At 38.0% G+C, this 24173-nt stretch overlaps 1 protein-coding gene across 1 annotated transcript in view; it reads right to left on the bottom strand.

Annotated features, from left to right (window-relative positions):
• The window catches only part of lamb2l (laminin, beta 2-like), a 147240-nt gene extending 125277 nt beyond the window's left edge, over nt 1-21963 (bottom strand). The window contains exon 1 of the mRNA XM_062052625.1: nt 21811-21963. The gene's annotated coding sequence lies outside the window, so the exon portion shown is untranslated. The remainder of the gene's footprint in view (nt 1-21810) is intronic.
• Nucleotides 21964-24173: the final 2210 nt, after the last annotated feature.

Here is a 24173-nt window from a genome sequence, read left to right as displayed (position 1 = left end):
CTTTGCAGTCTTCATTGTTCATTAAACAAATTGCAAAAGATTCACCAACACAGATGTCCAGAATACTGTGGAATTTTGAGATGAAAACAGAGCTTTTTTGTATTGGATTCAATGGTGTCCGAATACTTCCGTTTAACTATTGACGTCACGCGCATACGTCATCATACATAGACGTTTTCAACCGGAAGTTTAGCGGGAAATTTAAAATTGCACTTTATAAGTTAACCCGGCCGTATTGGCATGTGTTGCAATGTTAAGATTTCATCATTGATATATAAACTATCAGACTGCGTGGTCGGTAATAGTGGCTTTCAGTAGGCCTTTAAATATCTCAAATAAGGGTGATATTTGCTTCTTTTCTGTCTAATAAGATAATTCTTCTCACTAAGCAGATTTTATGTTAGAGTGTTTTACTCGTTTTAAGTGTTTTGCTCCTAAATGATCTCAGTAAGATATTACAGCTTGTTGCTGAGATTTGGTGACCTATATTGAGTAAAACATGCTTGAAACTAGAATATCAACTGTTGCAAAGCTGTGTCATCAACACTCACAAGTATAAAACTACTTTTTTAAAGTAACAATTTCTTATTTCAAGCATGAACAAAAAAATCATGACTTTGACACAATTGTGTCTCATAATTAAAACAGATGACAGCCAAATGGACTTTGCGGTTTTATTTCCAATGAAACAATAGAAAATACGTACTCATATAGTAGTACAGTCGGCACAGTACAGCAAACTGACAGTTAATATTTAAACATTTGACATTTCAAACAATTTTGAACAGAAATAGTTCATGCACATTCAGATAAATTCTTCAAAATTACAATTAAAAAATTTTTGGCTGGGGGCCGGGCTGTATATATGCGCACTAATTGACTGAAAGAGCACGCACTTGGCGTGATGATGTCATGTTATCCATGGAAAAATGCATTTTTAGACAATATGATTTGCTAGGAGACCCCGAGAGTAACAAGCGGTTGCCTTTCCATTAAGAAAAATAAATTAGTTTTTAGTATAAGTTTGCTGGTTTCAAGAAATGTAATGCCGTGCGCATATCATTATGTCAAGATAATGGCACTAGCATTAACTTCATTTAAGAATATTTTTCAATATATTGAGCAAAAAGGTCTCTTTTTTTTCTACCAAGAAAAGTGCACTTGTTATTAGTGAGAATATACTCATTTTAAGGTATTTTTGGGTTCATTGTGGTTAGCTAATTTTACTTGTTTTGGAAAGTCTTGACAAGCCAAATTTTCTTGTTCTATTGGCAGATAATTTTGCTTAGTTCAAGTAAAATACCTCTCATTTTTGTATTTTTTTTTCTTGTTTTTGAACACTGACTTTTCGCAGTGTGTATGGTTATTGCAAGGGGCTGCAATAAATATTGCAAGATAATCAGATTAAACAAATGTTGTCCATGTACACGTGGCTACTGTTGACATCTATAGTTATATACACTATATTGCCAAAAGTATTTGGCCACCTGCCTTGACTCACATATGAACTTGAAGTGCCATCCCGTTCCTAACCCATAGGGTTCAATATGATGTGGGTCTACCTTTGGCAGCTATTACAGCTTCAACTCTTCTGGGAAGGCTGTCCACAAGGTTGCGGAGTGTCTTTATAGGGATTTTCCACCATTCTTCCAAAAGCGCATTGGTGAGGTCGAGAAGGCCTGGCTCTCAGTCTCCGTTCTAATTCATCCCAAAGGTCAGGACTCTGTGCAGGCCAGTCAAGTTCATCCACACCAGACTCTGTCATCCATGTCTTTATGGACCTTGCTTTGTGCACTGGTTCACAGTCATGTTGGAAGAGGAAAGGGCCAGCTCAAAACTGTTCCCACAAAGTTGGGAGCATGGAATTGTCCAAAATGTTTTGGTATCCTTGAGCATTCAAAGTTCCTTTCATTGGAACTAAGGGGCCAAGCCCAACTCCTGAAAAACAACCCCACACCATAATTCCTCCGCTGAGCCCTCTCTGTCAGTTTACGTGGCCTACCACGTCGTGGCTGAGTTGCTGTTGTTCCCAAACTCTTCCATTTTCTTATAAAAAAGCCGACAGTTGACTTTGGAATATTTAGGAAATTTCACGACTGGATTTGTTGCACAGGTGGCATCCTAACACAGTTGCACGCTGGAAATCACTGAGAGCGGCCCATTCTTTCATAAATGTTTGTAGAAACAGTCTCCATGCCTAAGTGTTTGATTTTATACACCTGTGGCCGGGCCAAGTGATTAGGACACCTGATTTTCATCATCTGGATGGGTGGCCAAATACTTTTGGCAATATAGTATATATATTTTTTATTTAATTTTTTTTAAAATTATTTTTTGTTTTTTAATTCATCAATCCAAAAACAATATTACACAATAATACCATAATAATATATTTCCAATTCCAAAACCAGCAACATTCAGAATAGCAATCAACAGAGCAATTGAGAGGACACACAAACTTGACACTAAACAATCCAAAAGTAGTCAAACAAAAATGAATAATATCAACAACAGTATCAATATTAATAAGAATTCCAACATAGCAGTGATTAGAAATCCCTCATTTACACTATCATCACAATTATCTATAAAAAATTAAATAAAAACATTTAAAAAATGAACAATATAGTCACAGTGGCTTACACTTGCATCGCGAGTTTGACAACACATTGTGTCCAATATTTTCCAGAAAGATAAAATAAGTCATATTTTAGGTTCATTTAATAGTTATCAAAGAGTGTCACCAAAGAGTAAAAATGTATTTCTTTCAATATGCATCATAACAAAAAGGGTAATATTAAAAAAAAATGGATAGATGTTGATTGTCCAACTCATACTGACTGGTATACACAAGCTATGGAGATGATATCAGTAAAAAAAAAAAACTGCATTTAGTTTAGATAATAATGAGTCACATATTGGAATATGGGATCCATTATTTAAATTTGTTTTAACTATTAAATGAACCTAAAATATAGTTATGTTTTGATAAAGACGGGAAAAACATGCATACTCGTAAACGGCGCGTGCAAAAGCAACACCAAACATGGCCGTAGACACGAAGTGAAATCATGAAATGGAACATTACCTGAGCAAAAGCGATGCATACCGTATTTTTCGGACTATAAGTCGCAGTTTTTTTCATAGTTTGGCCGGGGGTGCGACTTATACTCAGGAGCGACTTATGTGTGAAATTATTAACACATTACCGTAAAATATCAAATAATATTATTTAGCTCATTCACGTAAGAGACTAGACGTATAAGATTTCATCGGATTTAGCGATTCGGAGGGACAGATTGTTTGGTAAACGTATAGCATGTTCTATATGTTATAGTTATTTGAATGACTCTTACCATAATATGTTACGTTAACATACCAGGCACGTTCTCAGTTGGTTATTTATGCCTCATATAACGTACACTTATTCAGCCTGTTGTTCACTATTCTTTATTTATTTTAAATTGCCTTTCAAATGTCTATTCTTGGTGTTGGCTTTTATCAAATAAATTCCCCCAAAAAATGCGACTTATACTCCAGTGCGACTTATATATGTTTTTTTCCCTTCTTTATTATGCATTTTCGGCTTGTGCGACTTATACTCCGGAGCGACTTATACTCCGAAAAATTTACCTAAGATTGAAAGTAAGTTTAAGGAGTGGGACAGGAGGACACAAACATTAGCAACACTAGCAAAATGGTGGGCGTATATCTAGCTAGGGATGGGTCAGAGGTGATATCATATCCATGAGGAAGAAGCTCTTTCCCTCATGGCGTCATGAAAAAAGCCATGACTCAAACAGAGGGAGTGTTTGAGCGCTTCTTCTCGCAAAAGAACAAACAGTAAGGGAGAAGATACAGTCGCGGTCAAAAGTTTACATACACTTGTAAAGAACATGATGTCATGGCTGTCTTGAGTTTCCAATCATTTCTACAACTCTTATTTTTTTGTGATAGAGTGATTGGAGCACATACTTGTTGGTCACAAAAAACATTTATGAAGTTTGGTTCTTTTATGAATTTACTATGGCTCTATTGAAAATGTGACCAAATCTGCTGGGTCAAAAGTAAACATACAAACAGCTCAAACTAAAATTTAGCTGTTTGGCCACAATACCCAGCAATATGTTTGGAGGAGAAAAGATGAGGCCTTTAATCCCAGGAACAGCATTCCTACCGTCAAGCATGGTGGTGGTAGTATTATGCTCTGGGCCTGTTTTGTTGCCAATGGAACTGGTGCTTTACAGAGAGTAAATGGGACAATGAAAAAGGAGGATTACCTCCAAATTCTTCAGGACAACCTAAAATCATCAGCCCGGAGGTTGGGTCTTGGGCACAGTTGTCCGGAAGTAGAGGTGACGAGATGGCAGTCTTGGTGCAGGAAAACATGATTTTAATGTCCAAAAAATGCAAGAAAAACACGAACCAGAAACCAGGAAACAGGCAATATTATGACAGCAAACAGGAACCAGGAAACAGGAAGAACTGGAGACAGCAAACAGTCGAAAGCGTTCAGCATACAGGAGCAGCTCACAGTCCACAGCATACAGCTAGTAATACTCCAGCACTGACTGGAGGGAGAGGCAGGTATAAAGAGGAGCCTGATTGGCACACCTGGTGGCAATTGCCAGACTGCCAATCAGGTACAGGTGAGGGAAACAAGCGTTCAGGGAGACATGCAGGAAAAGGAACCAAAAAAAGAGCGCTGACAGGAAATAAAACAAACAGAGAAAAAAACAAAACATGAGAACAGTTGGGTGTTCCAACAGGACAATGACCCCAAACACACGTCAAAAGTGGTAAAGGAATGGCTAAATCAGGCTAGAATTAAAGTTTTAGTATGGCCTTCCCAAAGTCCTGACTTAAACGTGTGGACAATGCTGAAGAAACAAGTACATGTCAGAAAACCAACAAATTTAGCTGAACTGCACCAATTTTGTCAAGAGGAGTGGTCAAAAATTCAACCAGAAGCTTGTGGATGGCTACCAAAAGTGCCTTATTGTAGTGAAACTTGCCAAAGGACATGTAACCAAATATTAAAGGCCTACTGAAATGAAATGTTTTTATTTAAACGGGGATAGCAGATCTATTCTGTGTCATACTTGATCATTTCGCGATATTGCCATATTTTTGCTGAAAGGATTTAGTAGAGAACATCGACGATAAAGTTGCAACTTTTGGTCGCTGATAAAAAAAAGCCTTGCCTGTACCGGAAGTAGCGTGACGTCAACAGTTGAAAGGCTCTTCACATTTTCCTATTGTTTTCAATGCAGCTAGAGCGATTCGGACCGAGAAAGTGACGATTACCCCATTAATTTAAGCGAGGATGAAAGATTCTTGGATGAGGAACGTTAGAGTGAAGGACTAGAGTGCAGTGCAAGACATATCTTTTTTCGCTCTGACCGTAACTTAGGTACAAGCTGGCTCATTGGATTCCACACTCTCTCCTTTTTCTATTGTGGATCACAGATTTGTATTTTAAACCACCTCGGATACTATATCCTCTTGAAAATGAGAGTCGAGAACGCGAAATGGACATTCACAGTGACTTTTATCTCCACGACAATACATCGGCGAAGTTCTTTAGCTACTGAGCTAACGTAATAGCATCGGGCTTTACTGCATATAGAAACAAAATAAATAAATCCCTGACTGGAAGGATAGACAGAAGATCAACAATACTATTAAACCATGGACATGTAACTACACGGTTAATGCTTTCCAGCCTGGCGAAGGTTAACAATGCTGTTGCTAACGACGCCATTGTAGCTAACTTAGCAACCGGACCTCACAGAGCTATGCTAAAAACATTAGCTATCCACCTACGCCAGCCAGCCCTCATCTGCTCATCAACACCCGTGCTCACCTGCGTTCCAGCGATCGACGGTGCGACGAAGGACTTCACCCGATCACAGATGCGGTCGGCGGCCCGGAGACGGAGGAAGTTAAGGTGAGTTCGGTGGCTAGCGCCTCTGCTATCCATCTCAAAGTCCTCCTGGTTGTGTTGCTGTAGTCCGCCACTAATACACCGATCCCACCTACAACTTTCTTCTTTGCAGTCTTCATTGTTCATTAAACAAATTGCAAAAGATTCACCAACACAGATGTCCAGAATACTGTGGAATTTTGAGATGAAAACAGAGTTTTTTGTATAGGATTCAATTTGTCCGCATACTACCCTTTCAACGATTGACGTCACGCGCATACGTCATCATACATAGACATTTTCAACCGGAAGTTTAGCGGGAAATTTAAAACTGCACTTTATAAGTTAACCCGGCCGTATTAGCATGTGTTGCAATGTTTAGATTTCATCAATGATATATAAACTATCAGACTGCGTGGTCGGTAGTAGTGGCTTTCAGTAGGCATTTTAACATTGCTGTATGTATACTTTTGACCCAGCATATTTGTTCACATTTTCAGTAGACCCATAATAAATTCATAAAAGAACCAAACTTCATGAATGTTTTTGTGACCAACAAGTATGTGCTCCAATCACTCTATCACAAAAAAATAAGAGTTGTAGAAATTATTGGAAACTCAAGACAGCCATGACATTATGTCCTTTACAAGTGTATGTAAACTTTTGACCACGACTGTATATTGTATCACGTTCGGTGCTCATAAACACATATTATTGTGAGAACAACATGAGAATTGTATAAAAATGGTATAAATGAACAGCTGACACTCACTTGTCGCATTAATTTAATTGTTGCCATCAGATATTCCTGCCGATCCTCTCTCATTCCGGAGACGCCGATGTTATTTGTTCATGTCATTTATTAGTTACATTGTATGTACTTTGCAAGTACTCCGGTCTTAGTCAAGACTGCACCTGACTCACTCTTAAGAAAAAACATTAAAGATAAGAGAAGAGGTCAGCCGTCCCCTACAAAGTCTGACAATGCCAAGGAATCTGGGGACTGCAGCCCAAACAATCCCAGGCTCCCATATCGCCGAATGAAAAAGCACGATAAGGGCAGCGTCTGTGGGCTTTGTGCTTGTATGAACTTGTGCACACATCAAATGAAGGTCTTGAGCCTCAGATAGCAAAGCGACTGGCAGGCAATGTAAAGGTGAAGGTGTTGTCAAAGAAGACAGAGGCAATGGGGAGTTGTGCAAAGAAACTGGGATGGGATCATTGAGGTGAGCTCATGGAGGAAGTCAAGAGGAATGATTGTCTATAATTCACTAAAACAAAGAACAATCCCCTCGATAGAGGCAACAAGTGATGTCCTGTATAGCATGCTAAGTGTTAGTTAAACAGTAACCAGCAGGGTGTGTCAGGTGGTATCTATAGCAGAGCAGGTGACCCAGACAAAGAGCATAGAACAGTAAAGTGATATCACTGTTGAACACAAGCTGGACAAAATGAAAAAAATGAGAACGAGGCAGCTAAAAGTCTGGTTTTGGACAGTTGGTTTTGTATTACCGTATTTTTCGGAGTATAAGTCGCACCGGCCAAAAATTCATAATAAAGAAGGAAAAAAACATATATAAGTCGCACTGGAGTATAAGTCGCATTTTTTGGGGGAATTTATTTGATAAAAGCCAACACCAAGAATAGACATTTGAAAGGCAATTTGAAATAAATAAGGAATAGTGAACAACAGGCTGAATAAGTGTACGTTATATGAGGCATAAATAACCAACTGAGAACGTGCCTGGTATGTTAACGTAACATATTATGGTAAGAGTCATTCAAATAACTATAACATATAGAACATGCTATACGTTTACCAAACAATCTGTCACTCCTAATCGCTAAATCCCATGAAATCTTATACGTCTAGTCTCTTACGTGAATGAGCTAAATAATATTATTTGATATTTTACGCTAATGTGTTAATAATTTCACACATAAGTCGCTCCTGAGTATAAGTCGCACCCCCGGCCAAACTATGAAAAAAACTGTGACTTATAGTCCGAAAAATACGGTACCTAGTATCGCAGGAGGCGATTTTGGGTATTTTTGTCATGTTAGTTTAATTTAGTCCTTATTTGAGGGGACAATGCACAGAAACATTAAGCTCAAAGTACCAGATTATCGCTAAATAGCTCATTTCCATCTGCAGTCCCTGGCTACCTAAATTAAAGGGATACAAAAAGCATGCAATAAAATTATAACAATAAAATGTGAAGTGAATTATATTTATATAGCACTTTTCTCTAGTGACTCAAAGCGCTTTTACACAGTGAAACCCAGTATCTAAGTTACATTTAAACGTGTGTGGGTGGCACTGGGAGCAGGTGGGTAAAGTGTCTTGCCCAAGGACACAACGGCAGTGACTAGGATGGCGGAAGCGGGGATCGAACCTGGAACCCTCAAGGCCACTCTACCAACCGAGCTATACCGCCCCAGGTAAAATCACACTATAGCATGTAATCAAATTAAGAAAAGTCATAAAATGCCCTTTCATTGACACGTACTTGTTATACAATACAACCACACCTCATTTACATCATCACACATAGACAATACATGCTCTTGTTCACATCTGTCATCATTTGTAAAACACAACCCTGAGTTTAACAGACACACCTCACAGGTTACAAGAAAATGCTCTCATGGATAAATATAATACACATTGAGTTGACGTGTCAATCATAGTGCCCACCTCAGTGACCGTGTGAGCAGCTTTGATTGCTCCAAAGCCACTTTTTAACTTCAATTGTGAATGAAGAATAATCTGTTAGACTTTTTCAAGTTTGCTGTGACCAAAGACTGTGGTGTACCAAACATATATGTAAAGTTTATTGGACATCTTTTGTGACATATTTTACGGAACTCAAATATGAATTATGTAGTCTATTTATATATTCTGCTATTTCCACCGTCTTGTAAAATACACTTTTATTTATTTATTTTTTTTAATTATTAAATCAACATAAAAAACACAAGATACACTTACAGTTAATGCACCAACCCAAAACCTTCCATCCACCCTCCCTCCTCCCCAATTTACACTCATTCACACAATAGGGTTGTTTCCCGCCATAACCACAACACCAGGGGGAGCTCCACAAACCACGTTAAACCCAGATTCCGATCTAACAAAGGTCTTAACTCATTCTCCTTCTATGCCACATCAATATGGAATGCACTCCCAACAGGTGTAAAAGAAAGGGCATCTCTATCCTCCTTCAAAACCGCACTAAAAGAACACCTCCAGGCAACTTCAACCCTAGATCAGTGGTTCTTAACCTGGGTTCGATCGAACCCTAGGGGTTCGGTGAATCGGGCTCAGGGGTTCGGTGGAGGTCAAGACACACCCGACTCATCGTGTAAATAAAAACTTCTCCTTATCGGCATATTACGGATCTGGCAACAGCAGAAGTCACACTGATTTGCAGGTGTGTCATTTGTTTTGAGTTTATGCACTGTGTTGGTTTTGTTGTTTGAACAAGGTGATGTTCATGCACAGTTCATTTTGTGCACCAGTAAAAAAACATGGTAACACTTTAGTATGGGGAACATATTCACCATTAATTAGTTGCTTATTAACATGCAAATTAGTAACATATTGGCTCTTAACTAGTCATTATTAAGTACTTATTCATGCCTTATTCGGCATGGCCTTATTATAACCCTAACCCTATAACCTGGGCCCTAACCCTCTAACCCTAACCCTAACCAAATAACTCTAAATTAAGTCTTTGTTACTTAGAACATGTTCCCCATACTAAAGTGTTACCAAAAACATATAACTTTGTCTTGAATTTTAAAAAAGAACATGTTATTTTTCACTAAAGAAGGGTTCGGTGAATGCGCATATGAAACTGGTGGGGTTCGGTACCTCCAACAAGGTTAAGAACTACTGCCCTGGACTAACACCCTCCCCCCTCCACATCCCACCTCCCCGGATTGTAAATATTTAAATGTAAATAATCAAATGTATATACTTGTTCTTATGCTTTCTGAACTCACTATGTTCACTGCTCGCTGTACATATCCTACCAAGTCAGACCTACACTGTTTCAATGTCCATTTCTCAGATGATGCAATTATTGATGACTAAAGTGCTGATATCAACCAAACCTAACCCCCCCCCCCCCCCCCCCCGTCTCCACGTCCCACCCCCCGGATTGTAAATAATGTAAATAAGTCCATATATATACTCTGATGATTAACTTGTGTGATGACTGTATTATGCTGATAGTATATATCTGTACCATGAATTGATTAACGTGGACCCCGACTTAAACAAGTTGAAAAACTTATTCGGGTGTTACCATTTAGTGGTCAATTTTACGGAATGTGTACTGTACTGTGCAATCTACTAATAAACGTTTAAATCAATCAATCAAACTCAAATATGAATTATGTAGTCTATTTATATATTCTGCTATTTCCACCGTCTTGTAAAATACACTTTTTTTATTATTATTATTATTTTTATTTTATTATTAAATCAACATAAAAAAACACAAGATACACTTACCCCTCCCCCCTACCTCCTCGCCCATTTACACTCATTCACACAAAAGGGTTGTTTCTTTCTGTTATTAATATTCTGGTTCCTACATTATATATCAATATATATCAATACAGTCTGCAAGGGATACAGTCCGGGAAGCACACAGGATTGTGTGTGCTGCTGGTCCACTAATAGTACAAACATTTAACAGTTAATTTTACTCATTTTTAGAGACGTCCGATAATGGCTTTTTTGCCGATATCCAATATTCCGATATCGTCCAACTCTTAATTACAGATACCGATATCAACTGAGTCGTGGAATTAACACATTATTATGCCTAATTTTGTTGTGATGCCCCGCTGGATACATTAAACAATGTAACAAGGTTTTCCAAAATAAGAGAACAACTTCAACTCAAATTAAGGAAAAAAGTGCCAACATGGCACTGCCATATTTATTATTGAAGTCACAAAGTGCATAATTTTTTAAAAAATGTCTCAAAACGCTAGCTTGGAATTTGGGACATGCCCTCCCTGAGAGAGCATGAGGAGGTTGAGGTGGGCGGGGTTGGAGGGGCGCGGTTGGGGGTGGGGGTTTAGGGTAGCGGGGGGTGTATATTGTAGCGTCCCGGAAGAGTTAGTGCTGCAAGGGGTTCTGGGTATTTGTTCTGTTGTGTTTATGTTGTGTTACGGTGCGGATGTTCTCCCGATATGTGTTTGTCATTCTTGTTTGGTGTGGGTTCACAGTGTGGCGCGTATTTGTAACAGTGTTAAAGTTGTTTATACGGTCACCCTCAGTGTGACCTGTATGGCTGTTGACCAAGTATGCTTTTGCATTCACTTGTGTGTGTGAAAAGCCGTAGATATTATGTGATTGGGCCGGCACGCAAAGGCAGTGCCTTTAAGGTTTATTGGCGCTCTGTACTTCTCCCTACGTCCGTGTACACAGCCGCGTTTTAAAAAGTCATAAATTTTACTTTTTGAAACTGAAACCGATAATTTCCGATATTACATTTTAAAGCATTTATCGGCCGATAATATCGGACTGCCGATATTATCGGACACCCTTACTCATTTTCATTAATTACAAGTCTCTATGTAACTGTTTTTATTTCATTTTACTTTCTTTTTTGTTCAAGAAAATGTTTTTTTCTTTTTTACTTATTCTTTTTTAAAAATATAAAGGACATTATCTTCACCAGACCAGGTTGTCAATGAAATTAGATTGTTTAAAGGGTTCTTAAAACGTAAAATACCCTTTTGAAAGAGCTGTCATGACAGTACATTACATAACTGTAATACTCCAGAATGCCGTGTGCTGTGTTGAATACATAGGGTCGGGTGTCAGGCCCACATCTTGAATCTTGCGAAACAGTGGTGTCGCATGTGTGTCAAGGTGTTAAAAGTATCACACGGAGAATACATGCAAGATTTGCCAATAGAACTTGCTAGAATGTATTTGAGGTTCGCGATATACTGTATAACGGCACCGTCATGGCTTGCCAAACCTTAACCTGCCTGGACGTGCGGCACATTTACTTCTACGTCGTCTGTCTTTTTCTGTATGCACAGTACTGGCGTGGAGTTGGGAGGACCTGGTCCACATACAAAATGTGAAAGCCGTAACAAAGGCGACGCTCGTCCCGTGTGTATTACTATTTCATAATGCCAGGACAGGAATGTAAAGTTCATCACACGGCCTGGAGTCACTTCTCCGGCCCTGTTGTGCTGAAAGCAATGGTCGCTGTCAGAAAAGTATTTTATACATCATACAAAAAGCTACAAACCCCGTTTCCATATGAGTTGGGAAATTGTGTTGGATGTAAATATAAACGGAATACAATGATTTGCAAATCCTTTTCAACCCATATTCAATTGAATACACTACAAAGACAACATATTTGATGTTCAAACTCATAAACTTTATTTATTTTTTTTGCAAATAATAATTAACTTAGAGTTTCATGGCTGCAACACGTGCCAAAGTAGTTGGGAAAGGGCATGTTCGCCACTGTGTTACAAGGCCTTTCCTTTTAACAACACTCAGTAAACGTTTGGGAACTGAGGAGACACATTTTTGAAGCTTCTCAGGTGGAATTCTTTCCCATTCTTGCTTGATGTACAGCTTAAGTTGTTCAACAGTCCGGGGGTCTCCATTGTGGTATTTTAGGCTTCATAATGCGCCACACATTTTCAATGGGGGACAGGTCTGGACTACAGGCAGGCCAGTCTAGTACCCGCACTCTTTTACTATGAAGCCACGTTGATGTAACACGAGGCTTCGCATTGTCTTGCTGAAATAAGCAGGGGCGTCCATGGTAACGTTGCTTGGATGGCAACATATGTTGCTCCAAAACCTGTATGTACCTTTCAGCATTAATGGTGCCTTCACAGATGTGTAAGTTACCCATGCCTTGGGCACTAATACACCCCCATACCATCACAGATGCTGGCTTTTGAACTTTGCGCCTATAACAATCCGGATGGTTCTTTTCCTCTTTGGTCCGGAGGACACGACGTCCACAGTTTCCAAAAACAATTTGAAATGTGGACTCGTCAGACCACAGAACACTTTTCCACTTTGTATCAGTCCATCTTAGATGAGCTCAGGCCCAGGGAAGCCGACTGCGTTTCTGGGTGTTGTTGATAAACGGTTTTCGCCTTGCATAAGAGAGTTTTAACTTGCACTTACAGATGTAGCGACCAACTGTAGTTACTGACAGTGGGTTTCTGAAGTGTTCCTGAGCCCATGTGGTGATATCCTTTACACACTGATGTCGCTTGTTGATGCAGTACAGCCTGAGGGATCGAAGGTCACGGGCTTAGCTGCTTAAGTGCAGTGATTTCTCCAGATTCTCTGAACCCTTTGATGATATTACGGAGCGTAGATGGTGAAATCCCTGAATTCCTTGCAATAGCTGGTTGAGAAAGGTTTTTCTTAAACTGTTCAACAATTTGCTCACGCATTTGTTGACAAAGTGGTGACCCTTGCACCATCCTTGTTTGTGAATGACTGAGCATTTCATGGAATCTACTTTTATACCCAATCATGGCACCCACCTGTTCCCAATTAGCCTGCACACCTGTGGGACGTTCCAAATAAGTGTTTGATGAGCATTCCTCAACTTTATCAGTAGTTATTGCCACCTTTCCCAACTTCTTTGTCACGTGTTGCTGGCATCAAATTCTAAAGTTAATGATTATTTGCAAAAAAAAAAAATGTTTATCAGTTTGAACATCAAATATGTTGTCTTTGTAGCATATTCAACTGAATATGGGCTGAAAATGATTTGCAAATCATTGTATTCCGTTTATATTTACATCTAACACAATTTCCCAACTCATATGGAAATGGGGTTTGTACATGGTCTATTGTAGGGTTGTACGGTATACCGGTACTAGTATTGTATCGCGGTACTAATGAATCAAAAACAGTACCATACTCTGTTCTGTCGTCACGTCATGACAATGCTGGTTTTACGAGCAGAGGAGCATGTTGGGCAGCGCACAATCACAGAGTACTTACAAGCAGACACAGTGTGTAGACAGAAAAGGGAGAACGGACGCATTTTGGCTTAAAAACTAAAGATAATGGTGAAGCTATAACACTGAAACACCCTCAGTTATCGTTACTACATGATGCGCTACTGCGTTATTTTACGATATTTTTTATGTAGTGTCGGATAGTAACTGAGAAGATCTGAGTGTGTTTTATCGGAGCGCTGCAGAAGAGGGGACGGAGAAGAGGTGCGCTCTTTGTGTGTGTATGTGTTTGTGTGGGAGGGGGCGTGTCTGTGTTTACTAACAAGACGTCATGGTAACACGCCGAGTTTCTTAACATGGAGATATTCTCACCACTTTTCTTTTGTCGTGTGACGACCTGGGCGCATGGTGATGCGGGGTTTTCGTCTCTCAGGATGCAACGGACTTCGGACACAGCGTGAAGGTAAGAAAATGATTAATTTAAGATATAAATCAGGCAGGAACAAAGAAAACGTGCTCATAGCACTTAAGGTAAAAACTAAAGGGGCTAGCGTGGGAGCTAGCAAGTAACAGAACCTAGCGTGGAAGCTAGCAGGTATTTAGCAGGAACAAAAGTCGTAATCTGTAGCATAACGCAAATTAGGAGGCCAGGCCGACTCACTGGCAAGGCAGGCTTAAATAATGTCAGTGATGACTAACAGGTGCGCGTCGGAAACACACGCGGCAGGTGAAAACAATAAGCAGCCATGGCAACAAACTCAGGTGTACAAACAGGCACTCAAGGAGTCCAAAACTAACAGAAAACACAAGTGCCTCGAAAACGTAAACAGAAATATGATCCGGGGAGCGGATCATAACATGTCGACCACAAAGAAAAGAACATTTTAGTTAAATGTAAGTTGTGTCTTGTATCAAAGATCCTATCCTAGCAATTAATATCTGCTGAAACAGCTACAAAAGCAACATGCTTCGACGAAGCTAGTAAAGAGAGACACACATCACCTCTTAAGCAACAGCGGCTGGATTTTAACGAGGCACTGCTAGCCAGGACAACAATGATAGAGCCATTGCAGCACTGAAGGTACACACACTCTGTCAATTCTCTTATAACACTGGTACTCCTCAGGGCTGTGTACTTTCCCCCTGGCTCTTCTCCCTGTATACAAACTGCTGCACCTCCAGTCACCAGTCCGTAAAGCTGCTCAAGTTTGCGGATGACACTACCCTCATCGGGCTCATCTCGGATGGCGATGAGGACAGAGGTGGACCGGCTGGCGTTCTGGTGCAACCTCAACAACCTGGAGCTGAACGCCCAGAAAACAGTGGAGATGATCATGGACTTCAGGAAAGCCAGAGCCCCACCATCCCCCCTCACCCGGATTGACTCTCCCACCCCCGTCTCCATTGTGGACTCCTTCCGTTTCTTGGGCACCACCATCACCCAGGACCTCAAGTGGGAGCCGACCATCAGCTCCCTCATCAAGAAGGCCCAGCAGAGGATGTACTTCCTGCGACAGCTGAGGAAACTTAAGGTGCCGACCGAGATGCTGCTGCAGTTTTATTCAGCCATCATCGAGTCCATCCTCACCTCCTCCATCACCGTGTGGTTCCCCGGCGCCACAGTCCAGGATAAGCATCGACTGCAGTGCATGGTACGTGCTGCTGAGAAGGTGATTGCAAGCTCCCATCCCTCCAGGACCTGTTCTCTTCCAGGACCAGGAGGCGTGTGGGTCGGATCGCAGCTGACTCTTCTCACCCTGGACACAAACTATTCTCCCCTCTCCCCTCAAGCAGGAGACTACGGTCCATCCAGACCCACACCTCCCGCCACCTGAACAGTTTTTTCCCCTCGGCCATCAGGCACATGAACAATAACAAGATCTGATAGCTCAGTTACAGCTCTTCTTATTACCAAATCTGTGGTATATGTGTTTTATGTTGCACGATTGCACCAACAAAAATTCCTAGTTTGTGAACCCGTTCTCAAACGATGGCAATAAAAACTATTCTGATTCTGATTCTGATTCTGATATACTCTCAATATTATGATAAAAGTTGCAATTTTATGAAAAGAGTCAAAATTTTACTCGACAAAAGTCACAATTTTATAAGAAAACTTTCAAATTTTGGCAATATTATAATAATAATCAGAAATTTACTTGGCGAAATTATGACAAAAGTCATAATTTTACTCCGAAAATTTTGCTATTTTACAAGAACAACAAAAAAATTGGCAATGTTGTGATAAAAGTCAAAATTTTACATGACAAATGTCACCATTTTGCAATAAAAAGTAATAATTGTACATAAAAAAGTAATAATTTTACATAAAAAAATGGTAATTTTATGAGAAAATATTGCAATTTTACAGAAACAGAAAGAATATGAGAAATTGTTCCCAATTTTATAAGAAGAAAGTCGACACATTGTGAGAAAAAGACTGCATTTTGGTTAATTTTTTTATTTGAATTTTTTTGTTTGTAATTGGTTTTTAATCTTCATTATTTAGTTCAAGTTATTACAGTATGTCTCCATATACATATTTATCTTAATTTATTTTTTTTAAATTAATTTTGGCCAAAGGGGGCGCATTTTAATTTCTTACACACACTTGTCATTACATGTGCTGGCCAAAGAGGGAGCACTTCAAATTTTTACACACACTTGTTATTTCATATGCCTACCAGAGGGGGAGCACTACAAACTTTTACACACACTTGTTATTACATATGTTGGCCAAAGGAGGAGCAATTCCAGTTTTTGTACACACACTTGTTATTTCATATGTTGGCCAGAGGGGGAGCACTTTTAAAAGCGACACACGGTAAATTTAAAAAATCCCTCCTTTTTGGGACCACCCTCATTTTGATGGATGTCACCACCAGGGGTGCAAATGAGACATTGTCTATTAGATGCAATGTATAGTACAAGAACACACACAAACACACACGCACGCACACACACACTACTCTCTGACTACATTCCAATGTAAATGTTAGAATGTTTACATCATCGATAAATAAATAAATACATTAAGTCATACAATCAAGCACCATGTCAAATACCCTTTAAATGACAGGAGCACTCTGCTTTTTTTTTTCAAGATCAAGTTAATTAGTTAGTCGCTTAGTTAGCAACAAAGCTAAAAAAAAAAAATCAATGGTATATTTTTATGAAACTTTCGGGAAATGTCAGAAACGGGAAAAGCAACAAGTGATACAATTTTTAGGGTGATGCAGATCATTTCTACGATGTTACCTTGGGTTTAGGTTGTGTGTATGTTAGCGGTCCCACCTCCACCAACAGAGACAAACACAGTAAATAGCTAGTATTTATTTTTATTTTTTTTTGTCATAAAGAAATACAATCATGTGTGCTTACGGACTGTATCCCTGCAAACTGTATTGATCTATATTAATATATAATGTAGGAACCAGAAATATTAATAACAGAAAGAAACAACCCTTTTGTGTGAATGAGTGTTTTTTTTTGGGGGGGGGGGGGTTTTTTGGGTTGCTGCACTAATTGTAAGTGTATCTTGTGTTTTTTATGTTGATTTAATTAAAAAAAAAAAAAAAAAGTTTTTATTCATTTATTTATTTTTTTTTTTATTTCTTGTGCGGCCCGGTACCAATCAATCCACGGACCGGTCTCAATTCATGAGTGTCCTGAAATGGAAAAGTAAACTGCACAATTGAAGGCGGTGAAGTACTAAAGTAAAGTAAAGTAAAGAAAATGAAAGTAAACTACACAATTGGAGGTGTTGAAGTACTCGTGGTTCCTCTTAACCCTTCAGGTTGGAGTTGACGTGAGCAGCAGGGTGCAGGGTCGGGTCCTTGAGCTGATTAAAACTAGACTAAGCCTCGGAAGGCCCCTGGGAACCTCCAACTTTACCACGAAGCGGCAGAAGGAAAATGCAAAGAAGACATTGGAAACATAATTGAGAGTGTTCCAGGCTGAAATTAAAGGGCCGTGCCGAGTTCCATCTTGGAACAAAACCTGTTTGACTTTCATTCTTCTCAGTCCAAGGAAAAAATCTGAGCCCTGCTCCCCATTAATCTGTGCTGCTGCTAATCTGGCAGGAATGTGTGTCAAAAAAAGTGCCTTGCAGCCAACATACTAACAGGCAGGTAGGTACTCCACGCACATAAATCATGCAAAAATATCCCCTTTTCTCCACTGTGGTTAATGAAGTTGCACTCACTGACATACTTATGTGTTTAGATTATTGGATCACCCTGCGGCTAAGTAACCACACAATCAGAGACAGTAAAATGCAATCCCACAATGAAACATGTTTGTAATACGATAGTGAGTTATTCAAAATAATGTACTTTTTAGCTTTAAAAACATGTAAATTTGCATGACAAATCCAAATGAGATAATCTTTCATCTAATTAGACCAGACAAGTGTAAGGAGATTAATGTGTGTCTTTATTACTATATATATATATATATATATATATATATATATATATATATATATATATATATATATATATAAAATTATGCTGACGATTTAATAAAAATTCTGTGTAAATAAATCCGTGTATAAAAATTCAGTGTATAAAAAATATCAGTGTAAAAAAATCCATTGTATAAAATTTTAGAGTGTAAAAATTTAGTGTATAAAAAAAAAACGTGTTAAAAAAGTCAGTGTAAAAAATAGTGCATACAAATTCATTGTATAAAAATACTAGTGTAAAAAAATCAGTGTATTAAAACTCAGTGTATAAAAAAATCTGTGTATAAAAATTGTGTGTAATAAAAATTCAGTATAAAAATCAGAGCATAAAAATGTAGTGTATAAAAAAACATGTCAAAAAAGTCAGTGTAAAACAGTGCATAAAAATTCAGTGTGTAAAAATATTAGTGTAAAAAAATCATCCATCCATCCATCCATTTTTCTACCACTTGTCCCTTTTGGGGTCGCGGGGGGTGCTGGAGCCTATCTCAGCTGCATTCGGGCGGAAGGCGGGGTACACCCTGGACAAGTCGCCACCTCATCACAGGGCCAACACAAATAGACGGACAACATTCACACTCACATTCACACACTAGGGACCATTTAGTGTTGCCAATCATAAAAAAAAACAGTGTATTAAAATTCAGTGTAGAAAAAACAGTGTTGAGAAGTCAGTGTAAAAAAATGTAGTGCATAAAAATTCAGTGTATAAAAAGTGTGTATAAAAATTCAGTGTAAAAAAATCCATTGTATAAAAATTCAGTGTGTAAAAATGTGTGTATAAAAATTGAATGTATAAGAAAACGTGTTAAAAAGGCAGTGTAAAAAAATAGTGCATAAAAATTCAGTGTAAAAAAATCCATTGCATAAAAATTCAGAGTGTAAAAATATGTGTATAAAAATTTAGTGTATAAAAAAACGTGTTAAAAAAGGCAGTGTCAAAAATAGCGCATAAAAATTCAGTGTATAAAGATATTAGTTAAAAAATTCAGTGTATTAAAATTCAATGTATGAAAAACAGTGTTGAAAAGTCAGTGTAAAAAAAATTTTTTGCATAAAAATTCAGTGTATAAAAAATCTGTGTATAAAAATTCAGTGTAAAATGTCAGTGTAAAAAATAGTGCATAAAAATTCAGTGTATAAAAATATTAGTGTAAAAAAAATCTGTGTTTTAAAATTCAGTGTATTAAAAAAAGTGTAAAAAAAATGTTGTGCATAAAAATTCAGTGTATAAAAAAATCTGTGTATAAAAATTCAGTGTAAAAAAATTCAGTGTATAAAAAAAATCAATGTTAAAAAATCAGTGTAAAAAAATCCATTGTATAAAATACAGTGTGTGTGTATAAAAATTTGGTCTATAAAAAAACGTGTTCACAAAGTCAGTGTAAAAATAGTGCCTAAAAATTCAGTGTATAAAAATATTAGTGTAAAAAAAATCAGTGTATTAAAATTCAGTGTATAAAAATATTAGTTTAAAAAAAATCTGTTTTAAAATTCAGTGTATAAAAATATTAGTGTAAAAAAAATCTGTGTTTTAAAATTCAGTGTATAAAAAACAGTGTAAAAAAAATGTTGTGCATAAAAATTCAGTGTAAAAAAAATATGTGTATAAAAACTCAGTGTAAAAAAATTCAGTGTATAAAAAAAATCAATGTTAAAAAATCAGTGTAAAAAAATCCATTGTATAAAAATTCAGTGTGTAAAAATCTGTCTATAAAAATTTTAAGTATAAAAAACGTGTTAAAAAAGTTTGTGTAAAAAATAGTGCATAAATATAAATAATATAAATATCCATCCATTTTGTACTGCTTGTCCCTTTTGGGGTTGCAGTGTATAAAAATATTAGTGTAAAAAATAAAATCAGTGTATTAAAATTCAGTGTTGAAAAGTCAGAGTAAAAAAAAATTAGTGCATAAAAATTTAGGGTATAAAAAAATCTGTGTATAAAAATTCAGTGCGTAAAAATTCAGTGCAGAAACATTTGTTGCTTCAAAACTCAAGACCGCCTTCTGGCAATTTAAGACGAAAGCACCTCATTGGCTGGTTCTGAGATAGGATCGATTGCTTCAGGCTTAATTTACCTGAAGTGAGTCTTGAGATTTTCTGCACTGAATTTTTATACAAACATTTTTTTTACACTGAATTTATACACAATGAATTCAACACTGCATTTTAACAAACTGATTTTATTTTTATTTTTTTATATTTTGCTTGTAAATGTTTTGTTCAATTAAATTGTCAGCATCTTTTTATGCAAAACATTTCAGTTACAAAATTCAAATCAGTGACATAAATTCAGTGTAAAAAAAAAAGCATTTATAATAGAGATAAATGCTTTAAAATGTAATATCGGAAATTATCGGTATCGTTTTTTAAATTATCTGTATCGTTTTTTGTTTTTGTTTTTTTTAATTAAATCAACATAAAAAACACAAGATACACTTACAATTAGTGCACCAACCCGAAAAACATCCCTCCCCCATTTACACTCATTCACACAAAAGGGTTGTTTCCTTCTGTTATTAATAGTCTGGTTCCTACATTATATATCAATATATATAATGTCTGCAAGGGATACAGTCCGTAAGCACACATGATTGTGCGTGCTGCTGGTCCACTAATAGTACTAACCTTTAACAGTTAATTTTACTCATTTTCATTAATTACTAGTTTCTATGTAACTGTTTTTATATTGTTTTACTTTCTTTTTTATTCAAGAAATTTTTATTTATTTATTTATCTTTTTTTATTATTTTTTATAAAAAGGACCTTATCTTCACCATACCTGGTTGTCCAAATTAGGCATAATAATGTGTTAATTCCACGACTGTATATATCGGTATCGGTTGATATCGGTAATTAAAGAGTTGGACAATATCGGAATATCGGATATCGGCAAAAAGCCATTATCGGACATCCCTAATTTATAATAAAGACACTAATTAACCTCCATACAGGTGTACCTAATAATATGGCGGACACGTTTGTTTTATTTTCCAATAAAGAAAACCAACATCCATCTATCCATCCATTTTTCTACCGCTTGTCCCTTTCGGAGTCGCGGGGAGAAAACCAACAATTGTTGTATTTTTTTTTTTTTTTTTTTCATATTTCAACTTTTTAGTCTTGTCAATGTTCCAGGCTAACGTCCAGTAAATTAGCCTAGAATGAGAGCACCGTAAGGAAAGATGAAACCGCATAAAGCTGTGAAAAACGTTTAAAAAACAAAGTTTATTGTTGTTTAAAGTAAAGCAGAGCTATTTTAAGGGACGCATCAATGTTCGGCGTATAGCAGAAGAAGACACGCTAAAGTTAAATGTCATTATTCATAGTCATAACTCCTAAGTATGGAACTTTGAAACGCCTACAATTTGGCGGAGGTCTTGAATGAAGAGTTAGCGAATTGAAAGAAAGGAGGGGGGAAAAAACAACTTACCGGTTAGTTGCCTTCCTCCTCGGTTCACGCACAGGCGTCCCCGTTGGGCGCTCAGGGTCCGAGCCTCGGCGTCGCTGGACAGCTCAGGACGGCGGAGGGGCAGCACTTGACTGTGGCCGGCTAGCGGTGTGCGGTCCCCGGGGAGAAGAGGGCGCAGGTAGGCCCCCCTGGGGAAGTGCCAGACCCCGCCCAGTGACACCAGGCCACGCCCACTGCTCCAGGTAAAGATTACTCACATATTCCTGCGCAGATAAGCTTTTATCTCTCTTGGTTAAACATTTGGAAATAATAAACATTCATGCGACACTAGAAGGCTTTCTCTATAGGAATACAGAATATGGACAATGCTGTAGAAATTAACAATAAATCAATCAAAGCTTATTTATATAGCCCTAAATCACAAGTGTCTCAAAGGGCTGCACAAGCCACAACAGCATCCTCGGCTCAGATCCCACATCAGGGCAAGGAAAAACTCAACCCAATGGGATACAATGAGAAACTTTGGCAGGGACCGCAGATGTGGATACAGGTTGCCTAATATGAAATGTTCCAACAAACATATTCCTAGCCCCTTCCTGCTCGGTCACAGATAAGAGAACAAGGCAAATGTACCTTAATGGTGCTGCTGTGAGTGCTGGCCTTGTAAGACATTCGCACTCATGGGTTAGCAAATTTTAATTGTGTTACATTTGTTATTTTGCACCAGAAAGAAAAAGATAATGGAAAAATGTTTTCCCCGTGATATGCATTTTAGTACAAATCATGCTGAAATAAGCAGGGGCGTCCATGATAACGTTGCTTGGATGGCAACATATGTTGCTCCAAAACCTGATTGTACCTTTCAGCATTAATGGCGCCTACACAGATGTGTAAGTTACCCATGTCTTGGGCACTAATACACCCCCATACCATCACAGATGCTGGCTTTTACACTTTGCGCCTAGAACAATCCGGATGGTTCTTTTTCTCTTTCTTCCGGAGGACACGACGTCCACATTTTCCAAAAACAATTTGAAACGTGGACTCGTCAGACCACAGAACACTTTTCCACTTTGCATTAGTCCATCTTAGAGGAGATCGTCCCAGCGAAGCCAGCAGCGTTTCTGGGTGTTGTTGATAAATGACTTTGGCTTTGCATAGTAGAGTTTTAACTTGCACTTGCAGATGTAGCGACCAACTGTAGTTACTGACAGTGGTTTTCTGAAGTGGTCCTGACCCCATGTGGTGATGTCCTTTACACACTGATGTCGCTTTTTGATGCCATACCGCCTGAGGGATCAAAGGTCCGCAATATCATCTCTTACGTGCAGTGATTTCTCCAGATTCTCTTAACCTTTTGATGATATTACGGACCGTAAATGGTGAAATCCTTAAATTCCTTGCAATAGCTGGTTGAGAAATGTTGTTCTTAAACAATTTGCTCAGGCATTTGTTGACAGAGTGGTGACCCTCGCCCCATCCTTGTTTGTGAATGACTGAGCATTTCATGGAAGCTGCTTTTATACCCAATCATGGCACCCACCTGTTCCCAATTAGCCTGTTCACCTTTGGGACGTTCCAAATAAGTGTTTGATGAGCATCCCTCAACTTTCTCAGTCTTTTTTGCCCCTTGTGCCAGCTTTTTTGAAACATGTTGCAGTCATCAAATTCCAAATGAGCTAATATTTGCAAAAAAAATAACAATGTTTTCCAGTTCAAACGTTAAGTATCTTGTCTTTGCAGTCTATTCAATTGAATATAGGTTGAAAAGGATTTGCATTTCATTGTATTCTGTTTTTATTTGCCATTTACACAATGTGACAACTTCACTGCTTTTGGGTTTAGTAAATTAAAGTTTGATTATTTATTATAATATAAAAATGGTTGAAAATTCATTTGGGCCTTCAAATAAAATTCTTCTTAGGGGTTGGTTCCAGGGGACACAATTCCCCTCTGCTGATTTTAGGACTGTTATACTGCTAGTCAAAGATCCTCTATATGACAGGAGTGTTTTGTGTGTTTTGAATGCACTGCAAAAACATGAGTCAAAGAGCCTCTATATGACAAGATGTGATGAGTGGTCAAGGTGTTGAACACAAACCACCACCAGGGGTCAGTAGAATCAACGATAACATTTATGAGCAGTCGGGCTATTCAGACTAATAATACTTACCATTAAATAAATACCAGAAGTAAGAACTCATAGACGCAGTGCTTAAACATGCTCTCCTGTCGTTAAAGTCCCCTGTTTGCAAACACTAGGCCTTCCTGGTGAAATACAAAAATGTATCAATTGTTGAGCTAGTACAGGGGTCGGCAACCCAAAATGTTGAAAGAGCCATATTGGACGACAAATACCATAAAGTAATTGGTCTGGAGCCCCC

This window comes from Entelurus aequoreus, linkage group LG07, assembly GCF_033978785.1.
Source record: "Entelurus aequoreus isolate RoL-2023_Sb linkage group LG07, RoL_Eaeq_v1.1, whole genome shotgun sequence".
Lineage (NCBI taxonomy): Eukaryota > Metazoa > Chordata > Actinopteri > Syngnathiformes > Syngnathidae > Entelurus > Entelurus aequoreus.
Note: the sequence above shows the minus strand (reverse complement) of the source record. Positions and strands in the feature narration are given on the sequence as shown.